At 40.5% G+C, this 19,032-nt stretch overlaps 1 pseudogene; it reads left to right on the top strand.

Annotated features, from left to right (window-relative positions):
* The first annotated feature begins 7,968 nt into the window (after positions 1-7,968).
* On the top strand, positions 7,969-8,086 carry LOC124616994 (annotated as a pseudogene).
* The last annotated feature ends 10,946 nt before the right edge of the window (positions 8,087-19,032 follow it).

Here is a 19,032-nt window from a genome sequence, read left to right as displayed (position 1 = left end):
TAATCATTTATTTATACTTACAGTAGTGAAAACGGATCTCAAATGGTAGAGATGGAAAAAATGTCTCATGTCTCAGTGTCAGTCTCCTCACAAAATGTGTCCCACTACTTATTGTAAGGACAATATGTAATTTTCTGTGCTACCACCAGATGGCTACATAGAATGGGCATCCTTTGAATCAGTTTTTCTCATGATTGCCAACAGATGGCAGTGAGTGCTAACAGATCTGTTGCAATAGAAAGGCAAATGCGGTGAACTTCCCTCCCTGGCGAACATCCCTCCCTCTACTCTATAACATATTTGTCCAATGAATACCCATTTATCATCTGCATTTCTTCTTGGTGTAGCAATTTTAATGGCCAGTAGTGTATTATTTGTGTATCTGTATCTATTAATTTCATCATTTAAACAAATAATTCGGCCTAACCTTTGTGGTAGAAGAAACTGTTAAAAGGAAGGAATTTTTCAATGTCTTCAGTTAATTGAATGCGTTATGCTTTAATTGTAATTTGCGTAACTTAAACATTGAACAATTTATAGTTTCAGTACCTATTGTTGTGAGGACATATACAGGACCAATTTTTGGTCCTGAGACAGTTGCCGCGCGGGATTAGCCGTGTGGTCTAGAGCACTGCAGTCACGGACTGTATGGCTGATGCCGGCGGAGGTTCGAGTCCTCCCTCGGGCATGGGTGTGTGTGTTTGTCCTTAGGATAATTTAGGTTACGTAGTGTGTAAGTTTAGAGACTGATGACCTTAGCTTAGCAGCTAAGTCCCATAAGATTTCACACACATTTGAACATTTGAACATCCTGAGACAGTCAGTCCACGGACAATTTTCAGACAGGAATGATTTATTGGTTAAGTTAACAACAATGCATCGATGTCTGTTCAATTTATTTGAGAGTAGTGTCACACATAACATATTATTCTGCAAGAACTGTGAACTGTTGGTTAAGCTTTTCTGCTCATAGGTGTTCAACAGCAAACTACTGTAGCAGTATGCAAATGTTTGGCTGCAACCTATTAATGAGGATTACCAACATTTACCAACAGTGAACTGGCCATATAACTGTGTAATATTGGGGCGTTGTGAGCAAGTGAAAGTAAAGAACTGCGAAAAGCAATTGGGAAACTGTCGGCTACATCATTTACAGTAGTCAGTATTGAACTTCCACCCCCTCATTTCTCAGCTAGTGTAACAATGCAGTATGTCAACACCGAGGGCTATCAATGAAGAAATAAAGCAGCCAAACATCACAAGCCCTGCGGGATTCATGGTGTCAATTCCCACCAGCCCTACTTCAGACATTAGTTGAGTTCATGCCACATCACGATGCGGCATTTCTGCATGCTCACAGAAGCCCTGTACAGTATTAGACAGGTGTACCAGTTTTTTTGGCCCTTCAGTGTCTTTCTTCTACAATAGACATAACATATTTTAATGGCAAGCTTTCATACTTTTCAGTACCATATTTATGTATGGCACATGGAGCCACTTTATAATAAAATTTGACAGAAGGATGTGTGCTGTCATGGTTAAAATTGTTCTACACTGCACTCATGTTTCTCATTTAAACCAGTATATGACCAGGGTACTCCTTTTGGCATGATGTCATATTTTTGTGCTGTAAGCATATTGTTTAGATCTTGTATTCATGGATAACACTGTTCTTCCAAAGATTTATGATTTTATGTATTGGTACCTATGATCTTTTTGTAATCATGGATTATGCAACATAGACCTACAATCTATGCTGTTCATGTCTAACCACCAGTCGAGCAGTAACTTCCATAGTATATTTTCAGATCACATCTAACCACAGTATTGGTGTTCATTTTGTGGTTGAATTGTTTTATGGCTCGAAAATGTGTTTGCTACCTGTCTGTCACACCTGTAATTGATTTTGTACTGATCTATATTCCAGGACACCCAGTGCAATAGGTCTTGACAATAACTTCACGTAACAAAGTCCAATTATACCCAACACGTTAGTAGTATTACTTCAATAATTTTTTGTCTGATGTTGCAATTGCACATTGGTACTAAATTTTGGTCCTTTTCACTATATATGCATTTTGACAAATTTCTTTTTTTCTTCAGTGTTGTGTTTGATAGTGGCTTAAGACCAAAATCGTGACAGTAATATAAAATAAACAAGTTGTACAGTCAGCTGGCAGAAATAGCATTCAAACACAATACATTTAGTCCTGTACAAAAGTAAAATCATCCCAATAACTATGTAACACTGAGCATGAGTCAGTAAATAGGGTCCAATGTTCCAAATTTCTGGGTGTACACATTTAGGAAAGCTTGAACTGGAAGAAGCTTATTACAGAGTTTCTCAAACAGTTAAGTTCAGCTACTTTCACTCTTCATACAATTACCAGTCTTGGATAAAATGTGTTAACCTCCTGACATATTTTGCATAGTTCCATTCAGTAATATAATATGGAATAATTTTCTGGGGTAACTCTTTACTTTGAAAGAAATTGATTGCACAAAAGTGAGCACTAAGAATACTATGTGCTGTTTACTCACAGATGTCATGTAGGTACCTCTTCAAGGAACTAAGCATTTTAAAGCTGTCAGTGGCTCAGTAAAGACTTGATATGCAGCAACAAAAATTTTGACCATCTACCCAATAACATAAAATACGTGACAGGCAGCAAAGCAAGTTTTAACTGTGATTTAAAATCATTTCTCCTGGACAACTCCTTCTATTACACTGACAAATTTCTACTTAAGAACTGGGCTACCAAAATAAATAAATAAATAAATAAGAAAGAAACACTAATAATGTATACACATACTGTCAGCTAACTCTTTCTACATCACTTCCATAAAAGAACTGTATTAAACATGTAACTAACTAATTGACGGATCCTACTTCTTATCTTAGAACATATGTAGATTGAAGAATGGCAAACCTGCAATTGTAGATTTAAAGAAACCTTTTGACAATGCTAACAGGGCTATGCACTTTGATATTTTGAAGAAAGCAGCACTGAAATACAGGGAGGGAAAGGCTATTTACAACTTGTACAGAAACAAAAGAGCAGTTATGAGAGTCGAAGGACATGAAAACAAGGCAGTAACTCAGAAAGGAGTTTATGGGGTTGTTGCCTATCCTCCATGTTATTCAATCTGTACATTCAGCAAGGTTGAAAAGAAACCAAAGAGAAGTGTGGAAAGAGAATTAAAGTACATGGAGAAGGACTAAAAACTTTTGAGGTTCGCTAATGGCACTTTAAATCTGTCAGAGATAGCAAAGGACTTGGAAGAGCAGTTGAATGAGATAGATAGTGCCTTGAAAAGAGATTATATCATGAACATCAATAACAGCAAGATATGATATACTAAAAGTAGTAGATGAGTGTTTGCTATTTGGACAGCAGACTAGCTCATTATGGCCAAAGTAGAGAGAGTATAATATGCAGACTCGCAATAGCAGGAATAGTACTTCTGAAAAAGAGGAGTTTGTTAATATCCAACACGAGAGGCGTTCAATGAGTAATGAAACAATTTTTTTTCTCAGTCAGTTCCAGTTGAAAAATGTGGAATTTGTTGTGGGACATCATGGAATATTCCCACTTCAGCCCTTGTAGTTCCATGACATGCCAATAGGTGGTGGTGCTGAATGTAGCCTTCAAAAAGGTGTGAAACAGAGGTGGATTTCAAGCAGATAATTGTCACTGAATATCACAAGCTGTGACATTGTCATGAATTGAACAGTGACCTGAACATAAAATAAATTTCTTTCACTTCATGTCTAGGTGTAACGGTTTGCCTGCTTTGATTCTTCGTTTGTTGTCCTTGGTGTCGATGTACTGGCTGAAAAAAATAGGGGTGGATGTGCAGTACTGTCTACTGTTAATGATGTAGCTGACAGTTGCATAGGTGTTTTTCACAGTCTTTTACTTTCACTTTTCACAACCCCCCATATATACATTTAATATGGCCAGTGCACTATTGTTCAACTTTCCATAAGCCTCATTAATAGTTTGCAGGTGAACATCCACATACTGCTACAACAGTTTACTGTTGTACATCTACGAGCAGTAAAAGCATAACCACACAGTTCACAGTTTTTCAAATAAACTGAAGAGTCACTGACATTGCTTTAACACGCGGCCTATTGGTGTAACACTTATTTCACTGTTAAGCTGATGTATTGTTGTCATTCTAACCAACACAGGTTCCTCGTCTGAAACTCGGTCATGGACTGACTGTCTTGTGCTAAAAAATTGAGCCCTTATATATCATCACAATAATAGGTACTGAAACTTCAAATTGTTCAATGTTTAATTTACAGAAATTAGAATTGAAACTTAACTCATTCGATTAGCTGAATACATTAAAAAAATTGGTTCTTTTTAACAGTTTCTTCTACTACAAGGGTTAAGCCAAACTATTTGTTTAAATCATGAAATTAATAAACATATATAAAAAAACAAAGATGCTGTAACTTACCAAATGAGAAAGCACTGGTATGTTGATAGACACAATAAAAAACACACACACAAATATTCAAGCTTTCGCAACCCAAGGTTGCTTCATCAGGAAAGAGGGAAGGAGAGGGAAAGACGAAAGGATGTGGGTTTTAAGGGAGAGGGTAAGGAGTCATTCCAATCCTGGGAGCAGAAACACTTACCTTAGGGGGGAAAAAGGACAGGTATCCACTTGCACACACACACACACACACACACACACACACACACACACATATCCATCCGCACATATACAGACACAGGCAGACATATGTAAATAGGGGGAAAAAAGGACAGGTATACACTCGCACACACATACATATTTATCCGCACATATACAGACACAGGCAGACATATGTAAATATGTCTTTCCGCTCCCGGGATTGGAATGACTCCTTACCCTCTTCCTTAAAACCCACGTCCTTTCGTCTTTCCCTCTCCTTCCCTCTTTCCTGATGAAGCAACCTTGGGTTGCGAAAGCTTGAATATTTGTGTGTGTGTTTGTGTGTTTTTTATTGTGTCTATCAACATACCAGTGCTTTCTCGTTTGGTAAGTTACAGCATCTTTGTTTTTTATATATATTTTTCCCACGGGGAATGGTTCCCCTTATTACATTCAAATAATTAATATAGTTACACAAACAATAATTTTGACAAAATTGTTAATTACTTTGAAATTAATTAAGGTCTGGTTTTGCTAACAAGTTTTTGAATAGAGCCAAATAGATACTTTAAGAATACCATTACTTGTTCCTCCAAATGTTTATAATTATTACAGAATTTATATTTGTTTGTAAGTCAAAAATAGAATTTAAGTTACAAAACAAATACTGATTTTGCCCTGTAATAAAAGACACTAACTAGGAATAGCCAAAATAAATTAGAAAATCAATTGTATACATAAAACTAAGCCTAAAATTAGGTCTGGTGTTATATTCTTTAAAACTGAGGGCCAACCTTTCTCTTTTATGGAAACGCAGATAATATTCACATATGTTAATGGTAACTAGTTAAAATTGAAAAAATTAACTTTAAGGAGGCAGATGGAAAAACAAGAGGGGAAGTAAAAATATCCCAGCACGCTTCATCGCATACGGTCACAAATTTTTTGTTATCAGACTACTGGTTTTGGCTTATAAAGGCCATCTTCAGATATGTTGTATAAAAACATGTCCTACTATACTGGAGCCACAGCTTCATCATCAAAAGCTAAACACAAAATCATGGCCAGCATTGTCAAATGTGTATAGATAATGGTGTATACAAGACTCATATGAAAGTTCAAATTTTGCTTCGAACAGTAGTGCCGCTGACAAGATGGCTCTTGTGTATACCATTACTGTAACTACTGCAGTGTTAGAATATGCAAACACATTCATTTGAGGTGATCAACAGATCACAATCAAACACTTCACTGCACAACTGGATGTCTCTGTTGGTGGTGCTGACACACTCATCCACCAGTTGGGGTATTCAAAGGCGTGAGTCCGCTGAGTTTCTAGCCACTCTACAGCCTGGATCTCATACCTTCCAACCTTCATCTCCACAGCAAGCAATACATGGATGATGGGGAAGTTATTGATGTGGCAAGATGTTGGCTCTGATGTTGACAGTAGAGTGGGCATACAGATCTTCCCAGTAAGGTGGTGTAAGGCCATCACATTAAATGGAGATTATGTAGAAAAATAGGGATTTGTACCTAGAAGCGTGGGGAATAATATGGTGTATTGGTGTTGTGGGGTGGTGGTGGAAAATTATTTCTCTATTGTTTGTATTGTTACCGTCGTTCTCAACACAGGCTACCTAACTACAATGTTGGCAACCAGAAAGTGATTAGCAAAAACGTGATGCCCACAATTAAAGTTCACTGTGCCCACTCTGATGGAGAAAGAAAGTTATTGATCATTGAAGTTCATTACTCTGAGGATTTAGGATGATGTCTGGGATTCATAGAAAATGCAGTTTACTCTAACAATTTTCACTATATTCTGAAAACGATAAAGCGTAAAGTTTCAAATAAATATTTAACCAAGCAATGCTATCAGCTGTTGTACTATCAGAGCTGTTCAGAGTCTATTGCATGGATATTATTATCAGCTAGATAACGAAACTGTTCAATAATCGCTATCGATGTAAATGTTCAAAGTGAATGCTTGCCAAAATTTGATTTTAATACTCACCAAATGCCACACTAGTAATGATAGTGGGTTTGTCCTGCGGTGATACGTGAAAATACGACATACGCAAACTGAGAATAAATCACTGGAGTTGTTCTGCAATTAACACTTTATCTCAATGCGAACTCATTGTTATGTGCATACCGAGTTACTTAATACGGCATCCAAGGCTGTTCCTTGCAACTACACAGACGCGACGTGGCTTCTGACACAGAGTGCGCGCTGATACAAATCTAGAAGAGAACTGGGGCCTGACTCTAGATCGCAGTGCTCTTATTTATATAGCCATGGTGCGGACCACGGAAGGAGCAGCCGACAAAATTTGCCTTCCTAAAGAGCCGCTCGGGCTAGTAAAGCACCACTAAATAATTAATTGCTTCATTCGCAGAAGGCCAATGAAGCTCTCAATTTAATTGTGCTATCAGCACACAGGTAAGTATCTGTAATAAAATTCTGATGTGGCTAAGCTAAATACTTCGGGTGAGAGAATTATTTTAGTTGCACTGCACGCAACAGATGAGCTCTGAACTGGCTCTTTGGAGAGACGCTACAGCTATAGTTTAATAGCTACCTTTCGGAAACTTCTCACATCTTTGTTATTATAGCATTTCTCCATTCTACCTAAATCTAAACATCCTAGCTTTATCTAATCACTTACTTAATCTATCTTGCTTCCATACTCCTACAATACAAAAACAGAAAATCATGAATTTCAACCCAAATATTACTTTGGGTGATCCAGCACGCTGTTTCCATTAAATTACAATGAAAAAGAAATCCAAACATAAATTTTGAAGTTTCTAACTCCTTCCTGTTGCGCCGATGATTTTTATGTAAAACGCCCAAATTTCGAAACTGTTAAAGTTACTAAACTGAAACTCAGCACATTATAATTTTAGCATCACTCCTGACATGCTATTATCTTTTCAGATCATTTACTTTACTTTTAAGGTATTGGGCAACATTCGTGACGTCATAGCTAGTTACAGCGGACTATGCTGGCACACAGTGGAAAGCATACGAATTCTATATGGCGTGAGTAGGCTGCTTCCCTACAGAGTCCTGAATAAAACTAACTTGCTTACAGAAAATAATGTGTTGCATTATTTATTGAGTGCCCCTCATGTAAATTTAAATGTTAGGAAATTTTTTCTGAAGGTATTTGTCTGGAGTGTAACCTCATATGGAAATGAAATATGAACAATAAGTGGTTTGGACAAGAAGAGAATAGAAGCTTTTGAAATGTGGTGATATAAAAGAGTGCTGATCAAATAATTAGTGAGGAGGTACTTAGTCTAACTGCCGACAGCCTTGCTGCAGTGGTAACACCGGTTCCCGTCGGATCACCGAAGTTAAGCACTGTCGGGCTGGGGTAGCACTTGGATGGGTGACCATCCAGTATGCCGAGCGCTATTGGCAAGCGGGGTGCACTCAGCTCTTGTGAGGCAAACTGAGGAGCTACTTGATTGAGAAGCAGCGGCTCTGGTCTCAGAAACTGTCAGAAACTGTCATACGGCCGGGAGAGCGGTGTGCTGACCACACGCCCCTCCATATCCACATCCAGTGACGCCTATGAGCTGAGGATGACACGGCGGCCAGTCAGTACCGTTGGGCCTTCATGGCCTATTCAGGAGGAGTTTAGTTTTATTTTTAACTTAATCTAATTGAGGAAAAGCAATGTTTTGGCACAACCTGTCTAAAAGAAGGAATTAATTGATAGGATACTTATTGAGACATCAAGCAATGTCAGTTTGGTAACTGAAGGAAGAGGAAAGGTGTTTGGGAGGATAGGAGGGGGGAGGGGGCCTGTAAAAATTATAAATGGGTACCTACATAAATATAGCAAGCAGGTTCAAATGGATGTAAGTTTCAGTTTTTATTCAGGGGTGATGAGTCTTTCACAGGATAGACCTGTGTGGAGAGCTGCATCAAACTGGTCTTTGGACTGGGGAGCACAACAACACCAAACTAGTCTTTACTATTTGTCATTACACTGACAATAACATACATTGTAAAACTTCTACAAAGTTTAAAAAGCTACTGCTTCCTTAGTGTTACCAAAAGCTGTCATTCATCTGATTGATATCTGCCAACTGTTGGCAATGATAATTAACAAAGAATAGCATTTATCTAAATGTTGTAAAGATTTGTAGGCTTATTTACAATGAACATTTTTACAGACACCCAGCCAACAGAAATCTTCAGTTCTTGACTATATATAATAAGGACTATTGTGGGAGGCATGATTAAAAAGAGTTTTCAATGTTCTCTTGAATGCATATTTCCCCTTTAAATCCTACTAGACTACATGGAAATTACTGCTGCATGTAATGTAGCTGTTGTAAAAATCAAACTTCATCTGAAATATTTTTCTTGTTAAGTTGTGTATCATTAAAGAGTAAATGTCCTGGAAAATGTTTGTGAGAACATCAAGATCTCTTAAGACACCTCTACATGATGCAGTGGACAGTTACTTAATGCAAGAGTCTTAATGCTTCTTTTTTCATTATTTTAGCTGCATTTCCAAGAAAGAACAAACAATGAAAGTATGAAAAACAAGAAACGTCACTGCCTTCAAGGCAACACGATAAAATACATTTTAACTCATTATCCACTTGGATTTAGAGAAATTTTGGAAACATAGTGTTTCATTTGTTTTATAATTGTTGATATGAATTTCTAGTAACAGCAGGTAATTTTTATTTGCATTGAAACAGCATGATCTAAATCTTTGTGAGCTCAGCAATTAAAATGTTTGTTGTGAAGCAGCTGCAGCCATATTCAGCTATCATCTCACATTGCCAAGTTTGTGACCTCGATTATTATGCTCACTCTATCAGCAAATATCCATTTTTGAACAGTCTGTGGGGATGCTGATCCACAACAAGAATCATGTTGGGGTCACCACTTGTGGGTAACACTTATCCATAATAAGAGCAATATGTAGTTGTTATTGATGAAATATTGAAATTTATTACTGCTCATTTGCATATACATAAAACAGAAGACAATACAGAGAATCAACCACATGTAAGCACCACAAAAGATGGGAAGAAAGAGAGTGATTGTCTTTATTTATCAACATTAATTCAATCACCACAGTCACCATGCAGCCTTCTCTCCCCCCTCCCCTCCCCCCCCTCCCCCCTTCATCACAGCCATGTGAGGGCTCTGGTGACAGACAGGATCCAAAAAAGGTGGCATAAGCTGTGCTGTTTAAGCTTTAGTTTACTACCCTGGAAAGTCACAGGGGAGTGGGAGAAGTTTTAGTGTGACACTGTGTACTGTGTGCAACAACCAGAATACATGTGGATCACTTAGTTTTGGTCTGAGGCACTTGTGTAGACAATATCAACTGAGTTGGGAGAAAATAACTGTGCAGCTGAGATTGGGCAGCCTTAGATTCCTGAGATTTCACACCAACTTCTTCTTTTCTTAAAGATGAATGGCATTGTGGTTGCGAGGATCAAATGGCCATCATGCCATCTAATCCAGAAATGGCAATGGCATCACTCTGTTGCAGTATGCCACACGGCAATGTGCAATGGAAGGTGTGTGAGCTGCTTGCTTTACCAAGATGCCAGGTATATGCCTCAAAGCCTATGCGGATCTGTGCTTGGAACAAGGAAAAGTCCGACATCAACTTGGAAAAAGGTTCACTGCAATGGTTTCCAGAAGCCTAGATTCATAACTCTCACTTGTTTACCTAATGTAGAAGTTCTGGAGTTACTAGCAACTTTATGCCAAGATTTGACTAAGGACTGTTTGACCAGATTTGCTGGCAGTATACTGACTTCCGATCCAGAGTCAATGACATATGTGTGCAAAACACAAATATCTGTGATACATAAGTGATGTGGTAGCCCAAAATTTCTTGGAATGTTGTGTACTGCAGCGTTTCACAGGTGTTTACGTTGCTGATGTTGGTTGTGAAGAGGAGAACAACTGACAAATATGACAGCAGCCATTTATTGGTCATATTTGTTGGTGAAAGCACTGCAATGCTGCAAAGAAATGCAAGCATCAGTTTAGTAGTTGTAGAAGGTTAGGCACTTACTGTTGGAGTAGAGGCGGGCTGTCATGGTGACCATCACAAAAGTTCTACTGTCACCTCTGTGTGTGTTAGAGCTTAATTGAGGAGTCCACCGCATCTTGTCTGAATGTCTGGGTAGGATTACCCATTTATACAGGTCCATTGGGAGATATAGTTGGTCGAAAGTGAATGAAGGGTAGCAGTTTTGAAGGGCGGAGGGAAAAAAGTGACAAGGCAATTGCCAAAGGAAAAAAAACTCTGCGATAGTTGGGTCAGATAGTAAGGGCAGTAGTGGCCTCTTGCTATCTGTGACAGATGATGCAAGGGTTGGACTGCGTAGTGGTTGGGTATCATGCATTGGTACTGTAAGTCATAGCTCTGGTTGTTGTTGTTGCTGTGGTCTTCAGTCCTGAGACTGGTTTGATGCAGCTCTCCATGCAACTCTATCCTGTGCAAGCTTCTTCATCTCACAGTACTTACTGCAACCTACATCCTTCTGAATCTGCTTAGTGTATTCATCTCTTGGTCTCCCTCTACAATTTTTACCCTCCACGCTGCCCTCCAATGCTAAATTTGTGATCCCCTGATGCCTTAGAACATGTCCTACCACCCGGTCCCTTCTTCTAGTCAAGTTGTGCCACAGACTCCCAATCCTATTCAATATCTCCTCATTAGTTATGTGATCTACCCATCTAATCTTCAGCATTCTTCTGTAGCACCACATTTTGAAAGCTTTTATTCTGTTCTTGTCCAAACTATTTATCTTCCATGTTTCACTTCCATACACGGCTACACTCCATAAAAATACTTTCAGAAACGACTTCCTGACACTTAAAACTACACTCGTTGTTAACAAATTACTCTTCTTCAGAAACGCTTTCCTTGCCATTGGCACTCTAAATTTTATATCCTCTCTACTTAGACCATCATCAGTTATTTTGCTCCTCAAATAGCAAAACTCCTTTACTACTTTAAGTGTCTCATTTCCTAATCTAATTCCCTCAGCATCACCCGACTTAATTCAACTACATTCCATTATCCTCGTTATGCTTTTGTTGATGTTTAGCTTATATCCTTTCAAGACACTGTCCATTCCGTTCAACTGCCCTTCCAAGTCCTTTGCTGTCTCTGACAGGATTACAATGTCATCGGCGAACCTCAAAGTTTTTATTTCTTCTCCATGGATTTAAAACCTACTCCGAATTTTTCTTTTGTTTCCTTCACTGATTGCTTCCCAACCACTGCTTCCCTTTCATGTTCCTCAACTCTTATAACTGCCATCTGGTTTCCGTACAAATTGTAAATAGCCTTTCGCTTCCTCTATTTTACCCCTGCCACCTCCAGAATTTGAAAGAGAGTATTCCAGTCAACATTGTCAAAAGCTTTCTCTAAGTCTACAGATGCTAGAAACATAGGTTTGCCTTTCCTTAATCTTTCTTATAAGATAAGTTGTAAGGTCAGTATTGCCTCACATGTTCCAACATTTCTACGGAATCCACTGATCGTCCCCGAGGTCGGCTTCTACCAGTTTTTCCATTCATCTGTAAAGAATTCGCGTTAGTATTTTGCAGCCGTGATTTATTAAACTGATAGTTTGATAATTTTCACATCTGTCAACACCTGCTTTCTTTGGGATTGGAATTATTATATTCTTCTTGAAGTCTGAGGATATTTCGCCTGTCTCATACATCTTGTTCACCAGATGGTAGAGGTTTGTCAGGACTGGCTCTCCCAAGGCCATCAGTAGTTCTAATGGAATGTTGTCTAGTCCCGGGGCCTTGTTTCGACTCAGGTCTTTCAGTGCTCTGTCAAACTCTTCACGCAGTACCATATCTCCCATTTCATCTTCATCTACATCCTCTTCCATTTCCATACTATTGTCCTCAAGTACATCGCCCTTGTATAGACCCTCTATATACTCCTTCCACCATTCTGCTTTCCCTTCTTTGCTTAGAACTGGATTTCCATCAAAGCTCTTGATATTCATACAAGTGGCTCTCTTTTCTCCAAAGGTCTCTTTAATTTTCCTGTAGTAGGCAGTACCTATCTTGCCCCTAGTGAGATAAGCCTCTACATCCTTACATTTGTCCTCTAGCCATGCCTGCTTAGCCATTTTGCACTTCCTGTCAATCCTAATTTTTAGACGTTTGTATTCCTTTATGCCTGCTTCATTTACTGCATTTTTATATTTTCTCCTTTCATCAATTAAATTCAATATTTCTTCTGTTACCCAAGGATTTCTACTAGCCCTTGTCTTCTTACCTACTTGATCCTCTGCTGCCTTCACTACCTCGTCCCTCAGAGCTACCCATTCTTCTTCTACTGTATTTCTTTCCCCAATTCCCGTCAATTGTTCCTTTATGATCTCCCTGAAACTCTGTACAACCTCTGGTTTAGACAGTTTATCCAGGTCCCATCTTCTTAAATTCCCACCTTTTTGCAGTTTCTTCAGTTTTAATCTACAATTCATAACCAATTGATTGAGGTCAGAGTCCACATCTGCCCCCGGAAATGTCTTACAATTTAAAACCTGGTTCCCAAATCTCTGTCTTACCATTATATAATCTATCTGATACCTTCTAGTATCTCCAGGATTCTTCCATGTATACAATCTTCTTTTATGATTCTTGAACCAAGTGTTAGCTATGATTAAGTTGTGCTCCGTGCAAAATTCAACCAGGCGGCTTCGTCTTTCATTTCTTACTCCCAATCCATATTCATCTACTATGTTTCCTTCTCTCCCTTTTCCTACTCTCGAATTCCAGTCACCCATGACTATTAAATTTTCATCTCCCTTCACTACCTGAATAATTTCTTTTATCTTATCACACATTTCATCAATTTCTTCATCATCAGCAGAGCTAGTTGGGATATAAACTTGTACTACTGTAGTAGGCATGGGCTTCGTGTCTATCTTGGCCGCATAATGCATTCACTATGCTGGAAGTGAAACATGGACAGTAAATAGTTTGGACAAGAAGAGAATAGAAGCTTTTGAAATGTGGTGCTACAGAAGAATGCTGAAGATTAGATGGGTAGATCACATAACTAATGAGGAAGTATTGAATAGGATTGGGGAGAAGAGAAGTTTGTGGCACAACTTGACCAGAAGAAGGGATCGGTTGGTAGGACATGTTCTGAGGCATCAAGGGATCACCAATTTAGTATTTGAGGGCAGCGTGGAGGGTAAAAATCATAGGGGGAGACCAAGAGATGAATACACTAAGCAGATTCAGAAGGATATAGGTTGCAGTAGGTACTGGGAGATGAAGAAGCTTGCACAGGATAGAGTAGCATGGAGAGCTGCATCAAACCAGTCTCAGGACTGAAGACCACAACAACAACAATGCTGTTTTTAGTAGCTTACCTGCACTCCTATTTTTTTAATTCATTATTAAACCTACTCCTGTATTACCCCTATTTGATTTTGTATTTATGACCCTGTATTCACCTGACCAAAATTCTTGTTTCTCCTGCCACCAAACTTCACTAATTCCCACAATATCTAACTTTAACCTACCCATTTCCCTTTTTAAATTTTCTAACCTCTCTGCCCGATTAAGGGATCTGACATTCCATGCTCTGATCCATAGAATGCCAGTTTTCTTTCTCCTTATAACGACGTCCTCTTGAGTAGTCCCCGCCCAGAGATCTGAATGGGCGACTATTTTACCTCCAGAATATTTTACCCAAGAGGACGCCGTCATCATTTAACCATACAGTAAAGCTGCATGCACTTGGGAAAAATTATGGCTGCAGTTTCCCCTTGCTTTCAGCCGTTCTCAGTACCAGCACAACAAGGCCATTTTTGTTAGTGTTACAAGGCCAGAATAGTCATCATCCAGACTGTTGTCCCTGCAACTACTGAAAAGGCTGCTGCCCCTCTTCAGGAACCACACGTTTGTCTGGCCTCTCAACAGATACCACCCCCTCGCCTCCCCCCCGTTGTGGTTGCACCTACGGTATGGCCATCTGTATTGCTGAGGCACACAAGCCTCCACACCAACGGCAAGGTCCATGGTTCATGGAAGGGGGGGGGGGGGGGGCGGCGGGGGGTGAGTCATAGCTAGGTTTGTCATATAATGACTCAGTCCTGTCAAGAAGGGGGGGGGGATGGTCACCACTACTGCTGGGCACTGACAAAGTCTTTTGGACCAGCTCCTGTGGCTGCTCCTGTAGCATAGCAGTGGCATAATATGTTAGCCAGTTCAATGGTCCTTAAAAAAAATTGATAGGGGTGGTTTGCATTGGGAGTTGGTTTGTGTATTGTGTTGGACTTTCCTGCAATTGCCTGTTCTTTTGGTTAGGGCTCAGCTAACAATGCTAATCAGCGGTTGTTATGTAAGGGCTCACCTTTTTTGTCCTTTGTGTGACTGCACAAATACCATAGATGATTAGCCTGTAAGGAGCAGTGTCTTTGAGTGTTTCTGTTTCTATGGTTGCGATCTAGCTTTCCATGTGTAGGATGTGAGGGTTGATCGAGTGATTAGATTTTTCTGTATAGTCATGTGGCGTGTTTTTTGAATACATCTGAGAGTGTCTCCAGGCAGTATTTGTTGTGAGGATCTACTGTACGAGTATATCTGGGAGTGTTGCCTATGATGTCTAGCAGGGGATATTGAACATATATAGAGAAGGGCAGCACAAATGGTCACAGGTTTGTTTCATCTGTAGGAGAGTGACACAGAGATACTGAAGGAACTGAACTGGAAGACTCTTCAAGATATATGTAAACTATCCCAAAAATGGAAATGAGCGTTTGGTGTCATTTGCCGAGAGGCCCCTTGCGGGGCAGATCTGACCTCCTGGATGCAGGTCTTACGAGGGCAGTTCAATAAGTAACGCAACACATTTTTTTCTGAAACAGGGGTTGTTTTATTCAGCATTGAAATACACCAGGTTATTCCCCAATCTTTTAGCTACACAACACTATTTTTCAACGTAATCTCCATTCAATGCTACGGCCTTACGCCACCTTGATATGAGGGCCTGTATGCCTGCACGGTACCATTCCACTGGTCGATGTCGGAGCCAACGTCGTACTGCATCAATAACTTCTTCATCATCCGCGTAGTGCCTCCCACAGATTGCGTCCTTCATTGGGCCAAACATATGGAAATCTGACGGTGCGAGATCGGGGCTGTAGGGTGCATGAGGAAGAACAGTCCACTGAAGTTTTGTGAGCTCCTCTCGGGTGCGAAGACTTGTGTGAGGTCTTGCGTTGTCATGAAGAAGGAAAAGTTCATTCAGATTTTTGTGCCTACGAACACGCTGAAGTTGTTTCTTCAATTTCTGAAGAGTAGCACAATACACTTCAGAGTTGATCGTTTGACCATGGGGAAGGACATCAAACAGAATAACCCCTTCAGCGTCCCAGAAGACTGTAACCTAGACTTTACCGGCTGAGGGTATGGCTTTAAACTTTTTCTTGGTAGGTGAGTGGGTGTGGCGCCACTCCATTGATTGCCGTTTTGTTTCAGGTTCGAAGTGATGAACCCATGTTTCATCGCCTGTAACAATCTTTGACAAGAAATTGTCACCCTCAGCCACATGACGAGCAAGCAATTCCGCACAGATGGTTCTCCTTTGCTCTTTATGGTGTTCGGTTAGACAACGAGGGACCCAGCGGGAACAAACCTTTGAATATCCCAACTGGTGAACAATTGTGACAGCACTACCAACAGAGATGTCAAGTTGAGCACTGAGTTGTTTGATGGTGATCCGTCGGTCATCTCGAACGAGTGTGTTCGCACGCTCCGCCATTGCAGGAGTCACAGCTGTGCACGGCCGGCACGCACGCGGGAGATCAGGCAGTCTTGCTTGACCTTGCGGCGATGATGACACACGCTTTGCCCAACGACTCACCATGCTTTTGTCCACTGCCACATCACCGTAGACATTCTGCAAGCGCCTATGAATATCTGAGATGCCCTGGTTTTCCGCCAAAAGAGACTCGATCACTGCCCGTTGTTTGCAACGCACATCCGTTACAGACGCCATTTTAACAGCTCCGTACAGCGCTGCCACCTGTCGGAAGTCAATGAAACTATACGAGACAAAGCGGGAATGTTTGAAAATATTCCATAAGAAATTTCCGGTTTTTTCAACCAAAATTGGCCGAGAAAAAAAATGTGTTGCATTACTTATTGAACTGCCCTCGTATTACACTCGACACCACATTGGGTAACCTGCGAGCTGGATGGGGATGAAATGATGATGAAGACAGCACAATGCCCAGTCCCTGAGTGGAGAAAATCCCCGACCCAGCTGGGAATCAAACCTGCGCCCATAGGACGGCAATCTGTCACACTGACCACTCAGCTATCGGGGCGGACTAACTATCCCAATAGTCTGTTAACAAAGTTTCAAGAACCGAGTTTAAATGATTACTCTAGGAATATACTACAACCCCCTACATATCGCTACATAGATATTGTGAGGATAAGATCAGAATAATTACTGCACCCACAGAGACATTCAAATACCCATTTTCCCCACACTCCATACGTGAATGGAGGAGGAAGAAACCCTAATAACTGGTACAATGGAAAGCACCCTCTGCCATGCACTTCATGGACGTTTTCAGAGTATAGATGTAAATGTAGACGCTTAGAATTTTGTTCTGTATTTTCTGAAGGCAGTTCAGGTGTTTAGCTGCTGCGTATTCCCAGACAGGAGCTGCGTACATCATCAATGGTCTAACCAGTGTCCTGAATGTGGACACATTCCTACACAGTGTACTGTTCCTGCTGAGTATTGGGTATAGCTGTTTGAACCCCACATTATCTCCGTTGGTCATGTATTGTATGTGGTCCCCCAAAGTAAGCTTCTGGTACAGCCAGATGCCAAGATATCCGACTTTCGTGAAGAAGTGTGTCGAGCATGTGTGTAGTGTTATCTGTCTACAGTCTTGGTGTTTGCGTAGTAGTTTTGGTCTGTGAGTAAATAGAACTGCCCTTCACTTTTTGGAGCTTACTTTAATATGCCATCACTCCAACCAATGCTCAGCAGTTCTGAGGGCTGTCTGTTGTAAACGTGCAATGGTTTACAGTCTTTGGCAAGGATGGCAGTGTCACCCACTTAGATAGCTACTATTGCGTTGTGTGTGGTTGGGATATCATTAATGTACAGGTTAAACAAGAGCAGCCGAGGATGCTGTCTTGGTATACCCCTGGTTGTGTAACATGCTGTGCTGGTTTGACCTGAATGTCCATGCTGAAACATTTGTTTGTGAGGTATGAGTGTGCAAGACTTATCAGTCCATTGGGGAACCCAATGTCTATGAGTTTTCGTATGAGGCCATTGTGCCAGAGAAGACTGAAGGCTTTTTTGATGTCCAGGAACATGTTCATGTTGTAGCCATGTGTTACGTACTCTACCAATCCTAGGAATTGTGTTGTGGAGTGGTCATTCCTGTAGCTGAATTGTTCTGGCTGCAGGGTGTTGTTGTCAATACAAAACCATGTTAATCGTTTTAGTATTACCCTCTTAATAACCTTGCTGAGTGCACTCAGAAAGTTGATGGGGCAGTAGTACTTTGGGAGGAAGGGGCCTTTCTGTGGCTTCCTTAACATCAGGACTTTGGCTGCCTTCCAATAGGCAGGAAAGTGTTATTGCTGTTGCAGGATGGCATGTGTGACGCATGTAAGGTATTCATTAGCTTCAGCCGTGTGAACTCTCTGAGAACATAGTTCTGAATGCCCTCATGAACAGGGGCTCTCCTGGGCAAGGAGTGCTCAATAGTCCATGTAATTTAATGCATCTAATTTCAATGCACACTGACTGGACCACAAGATGTGTAAACTCCTGATCAGTTTCAAGAGTGAATTCTGAATTAGAATGAACCAGATTTGGTGTGAAAGACACTGCTTGTGTGCTGGCCATGAGCTCAGCCAGAGTATGCCCAGCTGTCCAGACCCTGTAGCATTGCTGTGTAGTGTTTTTTCCTGGTGAAGTGTCATGCTGGCTACTACACAGCCAATGTTCATATTCTATTCTGTATGATACCCTGGATCCTGTTAACATGCAGTTTATACAACAGTATCCTGGTGTCCTGCCAGTCTCCTGGAATGGTTTCTCAATGAGATAAGATCCAGAACCTGCACAAGGGCAGTGCTGCTGAGTAGTGTTGTGGTGAGTTAAATGGAATGGCGTCAGCCATTGTGCCTTGGACTGCAGTGGTGAGAGCTTCAACCACGACATCTACCTTGAGTGAGGAAACACATGTGGTACCAACACAAATATGAAGTTTGTTTGTAGGCACTATGGACTTGGTGCTGTGGGCGTCATCTTTTGAGCAGGCATGAGGCAGTGTTTTGATTGATATTTCATT

Source organism: Schistocerca americana, chromosome 5 (genome assembly GCF_021461395.2).
Source record: "Schistocerca americana isolate TAMUIC-IGC-003095 chromosome 5, iqSchAmer2.1, whole genome shotgun sequence".
Taxonomy (NCBI): Eukaryota; Metazoa; Arthropoda; class Insecta; order Orthoptera; family Acrididae; genus Schistocerca; species Schistocerca americana.
Note: the sequence above shows the minus strand (reverse complement) of the source record. Positions and strands in the feature narration are given on the sequence as shown.